Genomic DNA, 16,867 nt, shown 5'->3' with positions numbered 1-16,867 from the left:
CGGTTACTGACCTCATGAATTCATTCGCCGTCTTTGTTACATCGTCAAACAGCGGACACGTATCCAATTTAATCACATTTTGCTTCCAGATTACTGCTAATGTTTCATCGTACGAGTGTACCATTAACACCGTCACGTTAAGTTCATGTGCTGCAGTTACATTTCCGGAAGTTTAGAGAAGAAGTTCGTTTTTGCCGTTACTGTTTCCTCTTGTCCTCTGTTTTATTTGAGAATGTATTTTCTGCAGAGTTGAGTTGAGTCTGTGGGTCTGACTTTGCAGAAGAAGCAGCTGAAAGCAGTTGGAAATGTAAAAACAGACGAAGAATATAAACTGTAGAGAAACACTTCACAGCTTATACGACTCATTCCTATTGACCGTATATAAAGATGGCCGACATATCTCCTCAAAAGTGAAGCCAAAGTGTATCGATCGCCACCTGGTGGCTGGCTACAGTACATGTAATAGATACAAGTAAATGTACACATTCAATACATTTTTCTCAAAGATACTGTCTGGTTTTAATTAATTATTAGTTGTTTGATGCAAGAAAGAAACAGGGTGTAACATCACGATTGACAGCTGAGACTGCCTTTGATTGATATTTTCATTTCTGGGTAGTGGGAGGAAGTGGAGACGTGTCATCCATCCTTATAAACAGTCTGTGGTCTTGAGTGGGTGATAAAGTTTATTTCAAGAAAAATACATTTTCAAGTATGATCAACCACTTAGTTCAACACTTCCTGAACAAGATGTAAAAGTTTCACAAGTGATTCACTGGAATTTGAAAGACAAGTTCAAGCATTTGATCAACTTGCTTTTGATTCTGAGCGACGCCTCCCTCTTCCTCGGAGGTGTGGTGATGTTTGAATTCATGCTTTCTACTTAGATTTCTCTAGTTTTCCAGAACGATTTATTTATATGGTTTTAGATTACACACCCAGGGAAACATTTTTCTCCTCCCTCCTGTTTTCTATGATCTCAATGACGAGCTGTTGTTTATGCAGCCCGCAAACTCGCAAAATCTCATTTGATTCCCCCCCATCTGCTCTGCCTCATGCTCCAGTTGGGATATATCTGATTAATATTACCTCATTCCGAAACAAGGTCCACATTTCACCCAGAACCTGCAGCTACATTTGTTCATTTGAGTGTTTGTTTTCAAACAGATCAGTGTACATATACATCCTATGGAATACAGACTGTGAGTAGTTGAGCATGTAGCAGGACTGCCACACATACACCAAGGATTTTAGTGCACACATTCCCATCAATGGTTTTCTTTACTCTGATATGAAGCAGGTTAGCTGGGATGCCGGCTGCGTTTCAGATGGTGCCGCTGGGGATCACGTCGGGTCAACCTCAGTAAATCAGTGGGCTACTTTTTGCAGACTGGTTTGTGAATACTTCACTACTTGAGTCGTGTTAGCAGAGCTCCATTTGCACAGACACCGAAAGGCAGTTTGCAGCAGGCAGTTTCGCAACAAACCGAAAATTATGTGGCTGAAACAAAGACTCCCGGGCGGCATCAGGAATTACAGCATCCAGATGTTTCCCTCTGTAGCTTGTCGTTATCAGGCTTGTTTCATGGGACACATACGCACACTCACAGATCCAATGTGATTCTCGCTCAGCGAACCTGCAAAATGTGTGTGTGGGTGTGTGTGTGTGTGTGAGAGAGCAAGAGATATTTTTATAGCCTTACTCCTCTCAATGGCCTATACGTCCATTTTAGAACTTATACGACACAGTTCTATAATGTGAAATGTTTTATATATACAAGAAACATCATGGAAAAAGGTGACAATAATAGCTTTGCTACACTTGTTGGAGCAAAAGCTATTGATTATGATGACAAAATATCAAAGTTGTTGAGTTCCTGGAGAGAAGCAGTTTTCGTCGTGCTGTAGATTCTCTGGTTTATTAAAATTACATGTAATTCCCCCATGAACGCTGATTTCAAGAGAAGCTGCTGCTCAGAAGACACAGCTTCAAATCCAGCTTCAATCATACTATCATGATTTCTATACATCAGGAAAAAAAAGAAGTGCCGGCCATTAATAATTAATCCGAGGATGGACCTCTGAAATTATCACAGAGCGTCAAAGAGTTAAAATGCAAACTCACAAATACTCAGTATGACCGTGTACCCACGAGGAAAGAGAGGATTTCATCGGCATCTTTAAGACGTCACACCGATGTTCCGAAGATGAAGTTCTCTCTGTGTCCTCCAGTTTCCTGCAGGCAGATTATTCCTCTATTGTTGTTTCATCTTTATTTTCTTAATTTTCTGATATGTTTTTCCTGCTTCCTGCCAACACTTATGAAACAGACATGCAGTGCACTGATTTCCAGGCTGCTGAATCAATCCGGTAGTTCAATATCTGTTAAAAGCACTTAAACAACGGCGACCAATCATCCCCCGCAACAACTAACGTCGCCTGGAGCTCTCACCGGACAAAACCACCAAACATATAGAAACACACTATAAACTGCAAATTACTCCACCTTTTTTTATCGTAAATATATAAGTTTTAAACGTTACATTACTCTCCGTGCTGGTGTAGCCGAAGGCAGGATGTTATTTTCAACCCTGTCTGTGTAAGTGTGGGTGTGTGTGTGTGTGTGTGTGTGTGTGTATGTGTTCAAAATAACTCAACAGCCCATGGGCAGATTTCCATCAAACTTGCTGGGATTATTACATGCGGGTGTATCTCCAGATGATTACCTTTTTGAGCTGATCGGTCAAAGGTCACGGTCAACAAAGACATCGTCAGAAAAACACATTTTCCAAGATAAAAAATAGAGTAAGAGACAATCTGAAGCTGATATTGATCAGATAATTATTCCCCATCAGATGATGTCTGAAGTGATAAATCATGAAGACTTCACAATGAATGACATCTCGCATTGTTGAAAAACATTTTTTTTTTTTAAGGAATGGGGTTAAGGTTACCTGGCATAACATTTAGGAAATGGAAAGAATTAAGTCCATATCAACAGTTGTTGAACCAATTTTAAACTCTTAAAGTTTGGAGAAGTTTCATGATTTAAAAGTTGTGTTTCCTTGATCTGAGTCAACCTCACCTCGGTGTAAACTGTTATGGTAATGTATCATCTCTAAAGATCATTGACGTTTCAGTGGAACCCATGTATGAGGGCCCTCATACGGAGAAGGATGAACCTTAGAACAAAGCGGTGAATGTTTTTCTGTAATAACCAGAAACGTGGATTTTATATCTTCTTAAATTTGAATAGATATTTTCACAATCTGAATATCTTTCACTAAAAGTCTGGCATTAGTTTCGGCAGAATGGAACATATGCTTACAGTGGCCTTCGGGGGTTTTTATGAAAAGTTATCTCTTATTTTCTTGTCCCAGAAGGCCAAAGTACGAATGATGGCCTGTATAATCCCAACAGCACATCAGCCTCCAAGCATGTCATCTGAAAATGTTCCATTATTTCCTTTATCTCTCTGAACAATGTGACATGACCAACATGTCATTCACAAAACAGACACGCACAATCTGTTTGTCTCAGCCTCACAATAATAACCACACACTCTTGGCTCTCACATGCGCGGCCATGCTTTCCTGTTAATCCGCTTGATCAGACGTCTGCTGCGGTTGGTGTTTATTTCAATCCATGCTGATCTGTCCTAATGGACAAATCACTAACACTGATGGGTGATCCAATATTCAGTCAGTCCTTCAGAGCAAGACCAGATCGATGCAACAGAGAGACTCCAAATTCAGTTTCAAATATTTTCTTATGAATCTCCAGTGACTAGTTTTAATCCCTGAATCCCACAACAATAAAAGACGAAGACTTTTTCGTATCCGTCTCCAGGAAAAACAAGTTTGAACTGCAGGAGCACGAACTCCACCCCTGCAGCCGTGGCACCTTGCGTAACTGTCACTTTGTCAGAGGAAGAACAAGTAACAGGAGAAAGTGTATTTTCAGAAGACGACGGGAAAGGATGAAGAAATAGATCAAACTAAGAGGCTGAATGTAAGCGTGTATAGAAAGCTGTCGAGGCTGCTTTGTTAGGATTGACTCTATTTATTAAAGAAAGTGTTGGTAATCCTGGAATAGCTAACAAGAGCAGGCTGCAGTTTAGAAATATACAACTGACACAAGAAGATTTGATGGATTCCTTCCGGTTTCATACTGCACGCTTCCACCTGGTTTCTTGTTATTCCAGCCAGTAGATTTCGTGTAATCTTGTTCACAATCAAACAAACCAACAAACAGACAGGGGTGAAATCCACACCTCCCTGGTGGAGGTGAAAATCTCCGACCAGTTCGAGCATCGGCAGAGTCTTTGTCGAGCAGCTCTTAGATTTCTCAAGACCAATATCTGTGTTGGTCTCTGAGTTTAATGTGACCTCAAATATTCAGGCGATGGTCAGGGACATTAAAAAGTATAATAGCCTCGTTTCATGTACTATTTTGCAATTTCCTCCCACAATCCCTCCAAAATCAAGGTTAAACGGGACGTCTTATTGTGTGGACGGGCGGTAAGCCAGGAGGTTTTGCACCATTTTATTATTTCTGCAAATAAAGTGGCTTTAGCCGTATTTATCGGAGCTCCTGTGTGGTTTGAAACTCTGCTGTGTCTAATCCAAAATAACCTGCCCGGGCTTATATAGAGTCCCAGGCCCCTTTTCATTCTCCACAGCGCTCCAATCCGTTTTTCAGTTTTTTGTTTTTAATGTGTGGCTCACAGCTTTTCTTTGGCCAGAGCCTGCGCGACCACACAGGCTTTAAATTTTGCGCCCCAGAAGAAAAGAAAATATACCGAGAGAAAATGTTACCTCAGTTTTCTTTGCATTAATGCGATTTCTCTTTTTCTGATGTGGTGCAGATCACAACCTCATAACACCTTGGTTTACATATGCCGCACGGAAAACGAACGTTTAGAAGTTTCAGGAGCTGATCAGTTAAGTTCTGCTGAACTTCTCTGTACCCTTGACTCTGTATTTTGAGGGATGAACACCCCATTCCTCAAATATGATCTCATTATTGCAAGTATGGAGTTGTGTTTGCAGGCTGACTCATCCGTCTCATGATGAATTCTCATTAGGGCGGAGAAACCAATTCTCTCTTGCTTAATAGCATTTTTTTTCTCTCTGCTGCTCTCTGCCTGCTGCAGGCTTCTGTAGATGCTTAAGCTTGAGCCTTATGTTTTCTGCGCTTGGTAACTCAATGGAGCTGCCTGTGGCGCAGGGGAGAAGCACTTTATCCCTATTATCAGATGGTGATTTACAATATATCACCACCCAATCCAGCCTCGCACACACTTTCACATTTTTTTCTTTTTCTCTTCACCTGCATATTATGTGGAAATCTAATTATTAAAAGCACCATTGCCATTGTCAGTGATCAGATACGAGTTTTTGGCTGATTTTCAGGATGATATGTGGGGTTTAATGAGCGTCCTCCTCTTTTGTTCCATGCAACGCCAGCTCACCAAAGGGTTAAGTGTTTCCAGTCTCCTGTGCAAACCTGTAGAGCAGATGAGTAGCAAGAAGTGTGTGTCAGTGAGGTATGTGTGTGTGTGTGTGTGTGGGGGGAGGTGTGTGTGTGTCTGTGTGTGTGTGTGTACACCCCGACGAAAAGGGAGTGTACATGCAGACAGTGCACCTTCAGCCTCCTGTCTGTTTCACCTCAGGGGAAGTGCCAGCTGCTCAACAGTCATGCTCTGTAGCAGCCTAGTATTTATTCACCAGGGAGAGACACTTAACACTGCAGCCATGGGGAAGCAGGTAAGATCTGATAAAGAAACAGTAAGTGGTATTGAGTTAAATGAGTTTAATCAGCGCTGGGTCTTAAATTTTGTTTCACAGAATAGCAATAAAAAAACAATCCTGTGGGACTTGATGTTAAATCAGAAATAATGCTGATGCATTAAGCCCAATCAACTTCCTGCCTTGGAAAAGATTTGTAATAGTTCTCCTGCAATACACATCATTAACTTCACATTATGTGTAATACCAGGATTTCTCTACATGCCGCACAGTCAGGAAAATATTAAATGCACACTCATGCACAACCCGGTTTTCACAAGACGAAGGCAGCACATTTTACACAATCACTGAAGGAGTGTTGGTTGTTTGTGTTTCTTTGTATGGGAAAGTTAATTCAGAGACAGAGCCAGATATGTTATCAAGTTCAGTCTTGTTTGCACATGCGGCACAACTGCTGACAGGAGAAATCTGCCTCCTCATAAAGGTGCTGCTGGCAAATAATTATTATAGCCCAAAATACAAAAACATTTCTTGAGCATGGGGAACAATTGCTCGTCGTTTCTGTCATTGTGTGCAAGGTTCTTTTGTATTTTTTACAAGCGTAAACGTGGATTTTCAATGACTCGGCAAGTTCTTTTTCTTTTTTTTGGTGTGAACTTAAGCAATGTTATGTCGGCCTGAGCGAGAACAGAAGGCGTAATTGTGCCAAATAGCTGCGGATAGGGAACTCTGGTTAATTCATTTTGGTTCCCCCCATGCACACATCTGGTTCTGCTATTGCTCTGAGATGCCCTCATTCCCTCAGTTTGGAGAGAATAAAAACCTAAGTTTTCTTTCTTGCTATTTCTGTTTTGTGAATTAGATCCATTGTATGAACTGGCCCGTGAAGAGAAGACAATTCACTGTACTATTATTTTCCCTCAGTGCGTTGGACGTATGGTGATTTGAATCTCGCGCAGCTCTGTGTCTTCTTTCCCTTTTCCCCCCGAGTGATAAACACGACTGTCTCCGTCAGGTCAGCGGTGCCAGCTCCATCAGCAGCTGTGAAATCTCCGGGCCTGCTTGTTGTGACAGGGCGCGAGCGGAAGCTGGTACAGTCTCATTGTTAGAGCCAATAACTGTTCATGGAAGTGGTGTGTGTGTGTGTGTGTGTGTGTGTGTGTGTGTGTGTGTGTGTGTGTGTGTGTGTGTGTGTGTGTGTGTGTGTGTGTGTGTGTGTGTGTGTGTGTGTGCGTGTGTGTGTGTGTGTGTGTGTGAAGAATATTCTTATATCAACGATACCTCCACGGGAAGAGCAAATGTTTAATCCACGTTGAACTCCAAAGAATGTGCTTCTCAGGCCAAGACGGAGGAATGTGCTCTCCTCAGTCTTGAAGGAATGCTTTGTTGACATGTAGATGGAGAGTAAAGTGGGAATATTTCCTAGGGCCACACTGAAACCAGGGAGAAAACTGATCGCTCTGACTGTCTTTTAACCTTCGGAGCATCGAGTAACGCTGCAGAGACCGGCCTCTTGCATCTATTCTCTTTGTACACCGGTTATCGCTGATGGTGCAAGCTGCAGCAGTGGAAAACGCTGTTGGAAGTCGCTCTCCCTGAACAGAGGGTGTTTTGAAATCGTCCCTCAGCTCGGATGCAGCCGACCCAGATACCGACAGCTGGACCTCTGCCTCTGGCTCCGACGGTCTCCTTGGACACATGAACACGACAAGCCACAACAGATGTTCAGCCCTCCTCCAGCATTTCTTGGTGTAGGAGGTCTCATTTTCTCTGAATAGGAGGACAGAGAGAACAGTGTGTGGGTCTCAAAAGTCCTCTTAGCAGTTTTATACCTGGCTACATTGAATATATAATGTCTTTAAAGCCGCTGCTGATGTGACTGTGTATTCAGGAGCTGGGTTTCGGCTGGAGTTTGCAGACGCGAGGGTGGTTGAGTGTTTCAGCAGCACGATAAGATAACATAAGTGTTGTTGAAGGGAGATTCTTGATAAAGATGTGACGCTCAGATTTTTTTTCTCCTATCCCTCAGAAGCTGGAAGCAATTACAGGCTTCTCCCAGCAGCAAAGAATGTAGCAGACGTTCACCGCACCCTTTCATAAGAATCTTTTTCTTTTTTTCATGAAAAAATACAAAATAAAAGCAGAGACTTTCAGGCTATGAGGATGTGGTGAGGACTAAATATAAGACATGACCTTACTTTCCCAAAACTCAGTCGCTGTTTTATTTCCGATGAGACAGTTCCAGACAGTAATTGTGTTGCATTCAAAGAACAACTGGTTGTTATGGTCTGTGATCTTTGATCATATCATAACTTTGTTTTAATCATTCAACGAGGGCCAGATCATAAACCAATTTCATACACCACTTCAAACATTATCAAAGTGTCTCAATGGTCCTGCTCATTACAATTACTAGGTGAAGATTCCATAGGTGCTACTTGGGCTCGGGAACCAACGGAGACCATCAAGCACCCAAGTGTGCCAGCACAGTCAGGGCTGAATTTCATGTCACTCTGGATCAATGGCAGATCTTCGATTTTTCTACATCAGGGGCCATAAAGGGGCCACAATTTACACAAAGGGGCCATTTTTATGCCCAACATCAATGCACAATTTCCTGATTTAGACCTAAGTCATTCCTTGTTGTTTTTTCAAAACATAACAAATTGTCATATTTATTGTTAGTGTTGTTAGTAAGTGACTAGTGACAGGAAAGGGGCACTTCAGTGGCCAATTAGATTCAGCTGGGGCCAGGGGCTACTGGATCCGCCCCTGCACCAGATGATCCAATCCGAACATACAAAAGGAACGACAATGGAGTGTGACAACAAATCTAATTTGAATATTCAGTAGTTGTTTGCGCCTGTAGGTTAGAGTTTGGGTTTGTGTTGTCCTTGGTTTTTGCATAAGGTTTATTTTGGGCACGGGGATCGAGTTTTCAACTGTTAATAGCACTCAGTGACAGAAACACAGACCGGCGCCGAGGCCTCAGACAGATTCTTTTACACAAAATTCAATCACACCAGTCTGCACCACAGCATTTATTTGTTTCCTACAACGCATCAGAGAGGAGGACTGGACGGAGCATCGATCCTGTTGTTGGCAAAACGACCAACACAGCGCCAACAAGGCTGCACCATTTTCAGGGGAAAAGAATCAATTCCGGGTCAATGCCCTCAACAGTCCTATATGTTCTGCCAGCTAATCATAAAGCGCTCTGAATGCATGTAGACAGTGGCCGATGCGATTGGCTCAGCAGCTCTTTTGCACACTCTGGATTCTACCCAGAATGCTTGCAATAAACAGCATTTAGCAATTAAAGTCTCAGGGATATCACCTCGAGTAACACCTCTGTGTTGAGAGTTGGAGATAAATTGCGGTAAGTGTTAATTGGCTCGGTACTAACGTGTTCATTTATTTAATGATGTTTGGTGTGTTGCTTGGTTATTTTCCCCGGGGATGAAAGCAATTAAAATCTTGAGCCTTTGCCACGATGAGGTCCGGCCATGCGCTCATCTTATTGTTCACTGGCAAAACAAGGAGTGGCGGCTTTGGACTCGTCCTAGTTGGGGAAAACAATTATCTCCGCTCAGATCAGGGTTTGCTCTGGAAAAAGACGACCGTGCGCTAACTCAATTAGACGTGTGCAGTCAGAGTTTAATTGCTGAGAGCTCAATGACAAACACGACATGATGAAGATGTTCTGTTTTGTCCTTTTGCTCGGATGTGGTGCACAATCTGATGAGTGCCTTTTTTTTCTCCAGTTTGTGTAGAGCCGAATATGAAATGCATCGACGCAGCACAGCCCTGGAGACTGATCCCATCTGTTCGGGGCCTGCCTGTGTAGTCAGGAACTCATCACAATGTGGTCCCCAAGGTTTATGCAACCCCCCCCACCCCCCTTTGTCTCTCCATTTGTTACCTCTTTGTTTTATTGCTGAGAGGGCGGGGAGCCCGGGGCAAGAGCACACAACCCCAGAGATGAGGAGGAGGGGGTTGGTTGGTTGGTTGGTTGGTTGGTGGACCTGAGCCTTAATGGACACAGCATCCATGAGATGGCCCAGTGCAAGTGATGCTTCCTGGACATGTTTTACGCTTGCGTGAACTCAGGGCTCGGGCAGGGCGGGGCGGGGTAGGGTTGGGGAGCTCTAGCCATGAGGGAGGGAGTGTGGAAGGAGACGAGTGTAGCCAGGATGCTACTGCATGTTTTGTTTTGTCTTCCGCCCATGTGCAACTGAAAGAGAAAGAGGCATCAGAGGGAGTTGCATCTTCCTGGGCTTTAGAGGATCACCCCGGACAATAGCACGTAAGTCAGGCTTATTCAGCTTATTTTTTATGGCTGCTGTGTCATTGGAAAAGTTGCGATGATTGGATTCAGTCAGCAATATCTGCTGGAGTTTATCCTTCTGCTGATCAGATGTGTCTCCTCTTTCTCTCTTTTCTGCGTAACGTCGATTTTGAACGCCTCAGATTACATTTATATTGAAGGACTCCTTTGTTCAGTGCACTTTCTAATGGCTGCTGCAGCAAGGTGAGGAATAAACCCTCTAACAGAATGATGAAGCTTACAAATGTCTGCTAGTCTGCTCCCTGGGAGAAATCCTGTTTCCTTTTTCTCCCCCATCATCATATTTCACAGCCTATTTTGTTCCAACTTCTTATCTTCTCCTTCAGGAGGCCTTTTCTGGCCCTTTTCAGGTCTTTTCCCAATTAATACAGCTTGATGTGCCAGCCGCCACTGAGAGAACCGCCTCAGGCAGCAAATGGCCTTATTTAGTGGGGATGAATATTCATTTGTTTTGAATAATTATTTCAACAGTGCTGTTACTTATTGATAAGGGAATATATGTACAGCATAATCCAAGATGTTTTTTTCTATAATTTCCAGAAGTAATTTTGCAGGGATTAAACCTAGAACATAAACATCTTGATTGTCACTTATACAAATGCATTAACACAACATATAACTGTTATTGTCAGCCTCCCAACATCTGGACTGGATTAAATCATGACTTTATGTCCTATTAATTGCTATGCTGGAACATTCAGTTTCTCTTTTGTCGAAGATGTCAAATATTTGGATTTATAAACTGTGCATGATATTTGTTTGGAGTGCTGGAAGTTCAGCTGTTATTTTCGTCAATTTCTGCAGACAGAGACTTTGTGTGTTAGCCTGGATTTGGGTTTCCAGTGGGCGAGGTGGGGACAGACACTCAGACCACAGCCCAGACAAGTTTTTAGGGATGTCTAAAACAGAGGGAGACATTTTTTTTTTTACACTTAATGCTTCTTACAGTTCAGAGAGGGGATGCCAGTTTGGATGGATCCTGGAGCAGTAAACCATTTTCACCTTTCAAAAAAAAAACCACTGGCCTCAAATGTCACCATTACTCCACAATCCATGTAAATATCATGGGTTTTATGGCGTCTTATTGCAGTGAAATGAATCTTGATGTGAACGTGTGAAGTGGCGAGGTCATTATCCCGTTGCGTGGCGCTGCGAGGCCTTGGGCGGCGCTGTAAATACTTACTCGTACAGATTTCCTTTGCCGCTGTAAATTACCGAATCTGCGGCGCACATCTGATTAGCGGTGTGAGGATAATGTAGCATCGCTGTCTGTGTGTTTTACACGGGAAATTGATTTGTGCTGTGCTGTTTACAAATCCATTAGTGTGTTAGTGACGTGGGCAGAATAACTCACACAAGAGGCCGTGCTTGAATCGACCGTTGCCTCTCCTGGCTTGTGGGCCTTAAGAGGGGAGTTGTGGTCAGTGGGAGTAGAGTGACCCCCTCTCAGGTCCCGCTAACGATGTCCTGCTAACAATGTCACAATATGTGTCTTTTTCCCCGACAAAACGCGGCCGTCTTTAGATTGGCAGGGGACGTCGGAAAGAGTGACAGACAGCAGTGGGCTTGACTGAGGAACAAACTGAGGCTGTGAAGAGCGAGCGGAAGGTTTGCCAGTGAAAAGATTAGAGTGGCATCTGGCTCGAGTGCCAAGATGCATCGCTGCTTTCGCCACACTGTCATGGCAACGGAAGCTTTGCGCCGCTCTCCCAGTCTCCCCAGCGAGTGTCCAGACTGTACCAAAGAGCCATTTAAAGTGCTTGTGATTCTCCACGTTGACCCCGGCGTTCACCTGCAGTTAATCATGTTACAACGTAAATGGCTCCTTCTTAGGTTCCCCTGCGTTAACGAGACCTTTGCGACGCCAGCGTTTGATTACTCACTCATTTCCGCGGCTTTATTTTCCTCTTGAATGACATGTAAATGAGCGCGCTGCATTAAAAAGTCTATTATACAGGTTCACGTAACCTCAGCTGAGCATCTCGACAGGCCCATCCATCCCCGTCGCTCCCATTTGTCATGCAGGGCACCTCTGCTCCCCGGTGACCAATCAGGAGCGCCTCCTCGTGTGGCTGAAAGCACCCACCCCCCTCGCCGCCTCATCATCAGACGTGATTGACAGCATCCCACAGGAAGGAGGGAGGGGGGTTATTTACCTCCCTATGTTCTCATGGGAGTAAGTTAATGATCCCAGCCAACAAAATAATACAAAGCGAGGGAGAAAGCCTGAGAAGTCTGTGCCGGGGTTGAAGCATTTGGAGCAGTTTGGGCTTCCTTTAGAGAGGATTAGAGGAGGAGAAGAAACTGTGTGAAGGGACTTTCAGAGATAAACGGTGAGACAGATGAAGCAGCAGAGCCCAGACAGAAAGCAGGAGCTGAGGGGAGGCTTCTGAGGAAAGCCAGTGTTTTCAGAGAAATCTCTTCCCGGGCTTTATTGCTGTTCGTCACCTGGACTATGGACCGGCTGACTGACTGACTAACAGACCGAGAGGTAAGGGATGATCTGTAATTCCAGTGGGGGACACTTTAAAGTCGACTTTGGACTTGAGAAAGTTTTGGTGCACTTGAATAAATGTGCATTGCTGTATCCATGCGTGCACTTTTCTCCACGCAGATTTTTGACATTTTGAAATCAATTACTTTGCACATTATGCACATACTGAGGCTCCTATTGTATTTCGCACTGGGTGTCATGGAATCACCAAGATACCAGTGTGTTTATGTGACTCTTCAGGTCTTTATCTGCCCTCTCATACTTTACAATCTAAGTTGTTTTCATTGCTCTCACCTTTCGCCTTCATACTTTATTGAACCCTGCAGGCGAAACTGCAACACAAGAACTCCTGGCAGGCGCCCGGAGTCGCTGCTATTCCAAATCAATCCGTGTCTCGTGTGCGCCGGTTTTACCGCATAACAAAAACATTTGCTTTACACAGAGTTACTGTATCAACAACGCTGATTTGACGTGGCTGACAAGGTCTTCTCAGGTAAAAGACGCCTCCAACTACAAACCTCAGACCTCAACAGTTTCACAGCGAGCGTGTTCTCAGACCCAGAGCCGAGGAAATCGATGGTACCTCATTATGTGATCAGCATCGCCGTTGTTTGGATGCCAAGTGTGTCAGCCAGCACATGTTGGGGAACATTTTCCATGTAGCTGAAGACTGCTGAACAGATGTCACGAATCTGAGGCAACTTGCTGCTCTCTGTAAGTCAGCTGTCTGAGCCGCAGCACATTCCTGCGTGTTCATGTTTTCCGTGAATGTGTTTCCATGAGAAAACTAAAGGCTGGGATCACTGATAAGAACTTAAGTTGTCGAGTTAGTGCGGTTTTCTTGATCAACATCTGGACCAACCAACTGCTTAAAGACAGGGTTGTTGTGTGGGAAACAATGAAAGGTCTCTGAATTTACCTCTGTTTATCCTAGTTGGAATTTGCTCTGGAGATCTTTTTGCGTTTACATTCAATAAGTCAATCAATCAATCACCAAAGACATTTTATTTGTATAGCCCATTTTCATGAATCACATTTTACCTCCCAGGGCAACATCCTGTGTCCTTAGCCCTCGACAAGAGAGAGGAAAAAAATACCCCAAAAAAACCTGTTGAACATGCATCAACAAAATAACACGTCTTACAACATTCACGAGAAAAGACAGTGTCTCACACAAGTGTCACAATGTTTCAAGTATTTTATTCCAGATTCATTTGAGTGTATTCTGAACTCACCTCAAGTATGAAACATGTGTCCAACAGCAATGATCCAGACCACGTTTGTTGGTAGGAAAGGCGAAGCAGTCGTGGTCGATATTATCTGTGAATGTCATCTCACCAAACTTTGCACAGAAATGTGTTTTTTTATCCACGGGTTGTTTTTGTGGTGTGCAACTCAGCCTTTTCGAACATGTTTATTTGAGGATGAAAGTTTTCTTTTTAATGAGCGTTATGGCAGGACTCCATGCTCTGATAGCACTGTGTGATAGACCAAACCACTGGAGAAGTCCTGCCCCTCTCCCACGATTGGCTAATGGTGGATGAGTTAGGTACAGTTCTCAGTGAGAGGAAGGGAAAAGGGGTGGAAAGTTTCGATCCCCCTGCTGACAGGCAGCAGACGCAGAGAACCGGGTTAGAGGGTCAGTGCCTCACATGGAGCAGCAGAGACCAGTCACTCATTGATCCGAGCTCTGACCTCTGCAGTGGATGATCTGTGCAGAGCCCCCCCAAATAATCTACACTGGCGTTTGAAGGTGGTTCTTTTCCTCCGCTGCCTGTTAATGGATGTAATCATGTGGCGGGTAAGTCACAGGGTCACTTTTAATTCAGTCTGTTCTTTACTTTATGTTGCTGTGCCTCTGTGTGTTGCTGCCTAAACACTGAGTCATCACATATTTACAAGTTTCCAGGCAGCAGTTTTCTGTACAAGTGCTGAGTCTGTTCGGCCTTGTTGTGATCACAGATTCCTGCATGTTTTCAACTGTGGGTAATCCTTAAGGGATAAGGTGACTAAGTGAGGAGGCCAAGGGGAATTTTGACATTTTTAAATAGCACTGAAGAGAGATTCAAATTCAGTTTGTCTGCAGTTTCCTGAAATATACTTTTCTACGTGGGCTCTGGCTGAAAGAATGTATTTTGGTTAGGGTAATCCGGTTATTCCTGAATTTACAGTCACATTCCTCCTCTTGTTTCATCATAAAAGTATATTTATTACCTCTACTCAAACTTAAAAGGATCAGCCGAAGCACCGAGGGAGACAAAAACCAGCCTTTTATCCATAATCTGGCAGCAACACAACATTTGCTTCGCGGATAAGATAAAAAGATACAGACGTTTCTCCCCGTTCAACATCCATATGTGCCGCGGTAATAAATCTGGCCCCAGTTTGTGACAGGCCGACACACATAAAAGCACACAGGAGTCTTGTTACAGGGAGATAACGGATGGTAAAAAGTGGGACGTTGCAGTTGGGGTCTGTTGTCGGATCCCTTATTAATTAGTAACTTATCTTGTTCTGGTGAGGAGGAATGCTAGACATCTTCCCACCCAGGCTTCTGATCGCTGCCGTGACAAATAGATATTAAGCTGTCACCATGGCAGCACATTTAGAGGTCTCAGTAGAGAAAACAACACACGGCATTGATTTTAAGTGAAGGGTTAACTGAGATTAACTGGAGGGGGAGTTTGTGAATAGTAATGTTGTTACTGTCTGGTTTTTTGAACTTGTGGTACTGGAAGGAATATAAAATAATATATTGTTGGAATTTAATACATTTGAAACCTATTTAGAGTTAAAGGTACTTTGTCACCGCTCAGGGTAGTTACTACCAATAACGTTTATTATATATATACAGTTGCAAGGTGCTTTACACGTTAGAAATGAAAGATTTAATAGAAAACATAGTAGAGAATTGGATTAAAAAATATTTGAAAAATAGAGTAGAATAGAACTGAATTGAAAAAATGTTACAGATAAGAAAAAACTCAAAAGATAATAATTAAATAGAAATTATAAAAATAGAAAGAACAGTAGAAAACAACATAAAACAAAAAATGATATTATATCATATAAGATAAAACAATATAATATACTATAATAATATATACCTACTAATAATAAAACGGTTACAGATTAGAAGAGCATACACATTTTAATTAAATTAAATTAATACTTAAGGCATTTGCTGTGTGTCACACATCTGCCACAAGATGTCGCTCTGTGAATGTTTTCCCTCCGGCTTTATAACCTCACTGTGTCAGTCAGTCGTTTCATGATAAACGCTCCTTCCTCATAGGTCAGGGCTCGGCGTGAGACGAGTCTTTTTGTAAAAATGGACTTTACAGCAGCAGCAGGCTGCAGCCGCCATGTTTGGAGAGTGACTGACTTTCTGTGGAGCTCCTGTGGTTGTGGGGAGGAGACGGTGTTTTCCCGCTGATGCCACCTGCCAAGCCGCAGAGAGGAAATGAGAGCTGGGTGCAGTTTGTGCTGCTGACCACCATGACCTGCACAGACAGAAAACACACAGAGAGAAAGTTGAACTGACCTTAAGAACTCGTTTCCACGTCTCAGTCTGTGAGACACACAGCAGCTACAAATATTACAGACCTTTCTTCATTTGGAGATAAAACATCCTGTTAATGTGAAGGAAGACTTGAGTCCGGGGCTGGGAAATATGGCCGACAGTTTTATCAAGATGAACTATTTTATATCAGTAAGTATCAATAATCATCACAATACTTGTCACATTGTTAATTAATATAAGTTTAAATATTTGCATTTTGCTTCTGAGAGAGGAAATGACTTCTAGTTTTAAAATTCTTTTATGAGCAGAGAACAAATGACAAACACTAGATAAACAGCAACATATTTTACTTATCTGATTCAGATCTATAGACCGTATTTAAAGCAGCTCCCTCAAGTAAAGCCAGACCATCTCGATCGCCATCTGGTGGCTGTCTACAGTATTCCTCTTCTGGTTTAATGGATAGGACATGGACTATAATTAAAGGTCAGAGTACAGGATAAATTATTTTTCTCAAAGATGGTCTCTGTCATTTTAAGTAGTTCTTATCACACTGATGTTCAAGTGTTAATTTTTCTAATAAGTTTGGTTTTAATTCGTTATCTGATGTCAGGAAAACGGGGTGAGAGGTCAGGATTGACAGCTGAGACTGACTCGTGATTGGTCGAGCTCATGTATCGACAGGTACATTCTGCCTCAGCTTCATCCCTGGATCCCCTCTAAATGCGACTGCACAGATTCAGGCTGCAAGA

The 16,867-nt window shown here is 43.0% G+C and overlaps 1 protein-coding gene across 5 annotated transcripts in view; it reads left to right on the top strand.

Annotated features, from left to right (window-relative positions):
- The first annotated feature begins 5,634 nt into the window (after positions 1-5,634).
- The window catches only part of mid1 (midline 1), a 30,073-nt gene continuing 18,840 nt past the window's right edge, over positions 5,635-16,867 (top strand). The window contains exon 1 of one of the 5 annotated variants that reach the window (XM_034574228.1): positions 5,635-5,768. The gene's annotated coding sequence lies outside the window, so the exon portion shown is untranslated. Of the gene's footprint in view, positions 5,769-9,973; positions 10,057-12,334; positions 12,590-14,151; positions 14,394-16,867 lie in introns of those variants that run through there. The other 4 variants (XM_034574229.1, XM_034574227.1, XM_034574231.1 and 1 more) reach the window with 4 other exon arrangements.

Source organism: Hippoglossus hippoglossus, chromosome 21, assembly GCF_009819705.1.
Source record: "Hippoglossus hippoglossus isolate fHipHip1 chromosome 21, fHipHip1.pri, whole genome shotgun sequence".
NCBI lineage: Eukaryota > Metazoa > Chordata > Actinopteri > Pleuronectiformes > Pleuronectidae > Hippoglossus > Hippoglossus hippoglossus.
The sequence above is the reverse complement of the archived record's forward strand: the minus strand, read 5'-3'. Positions and strand labels throughout refer to the sequence as shown.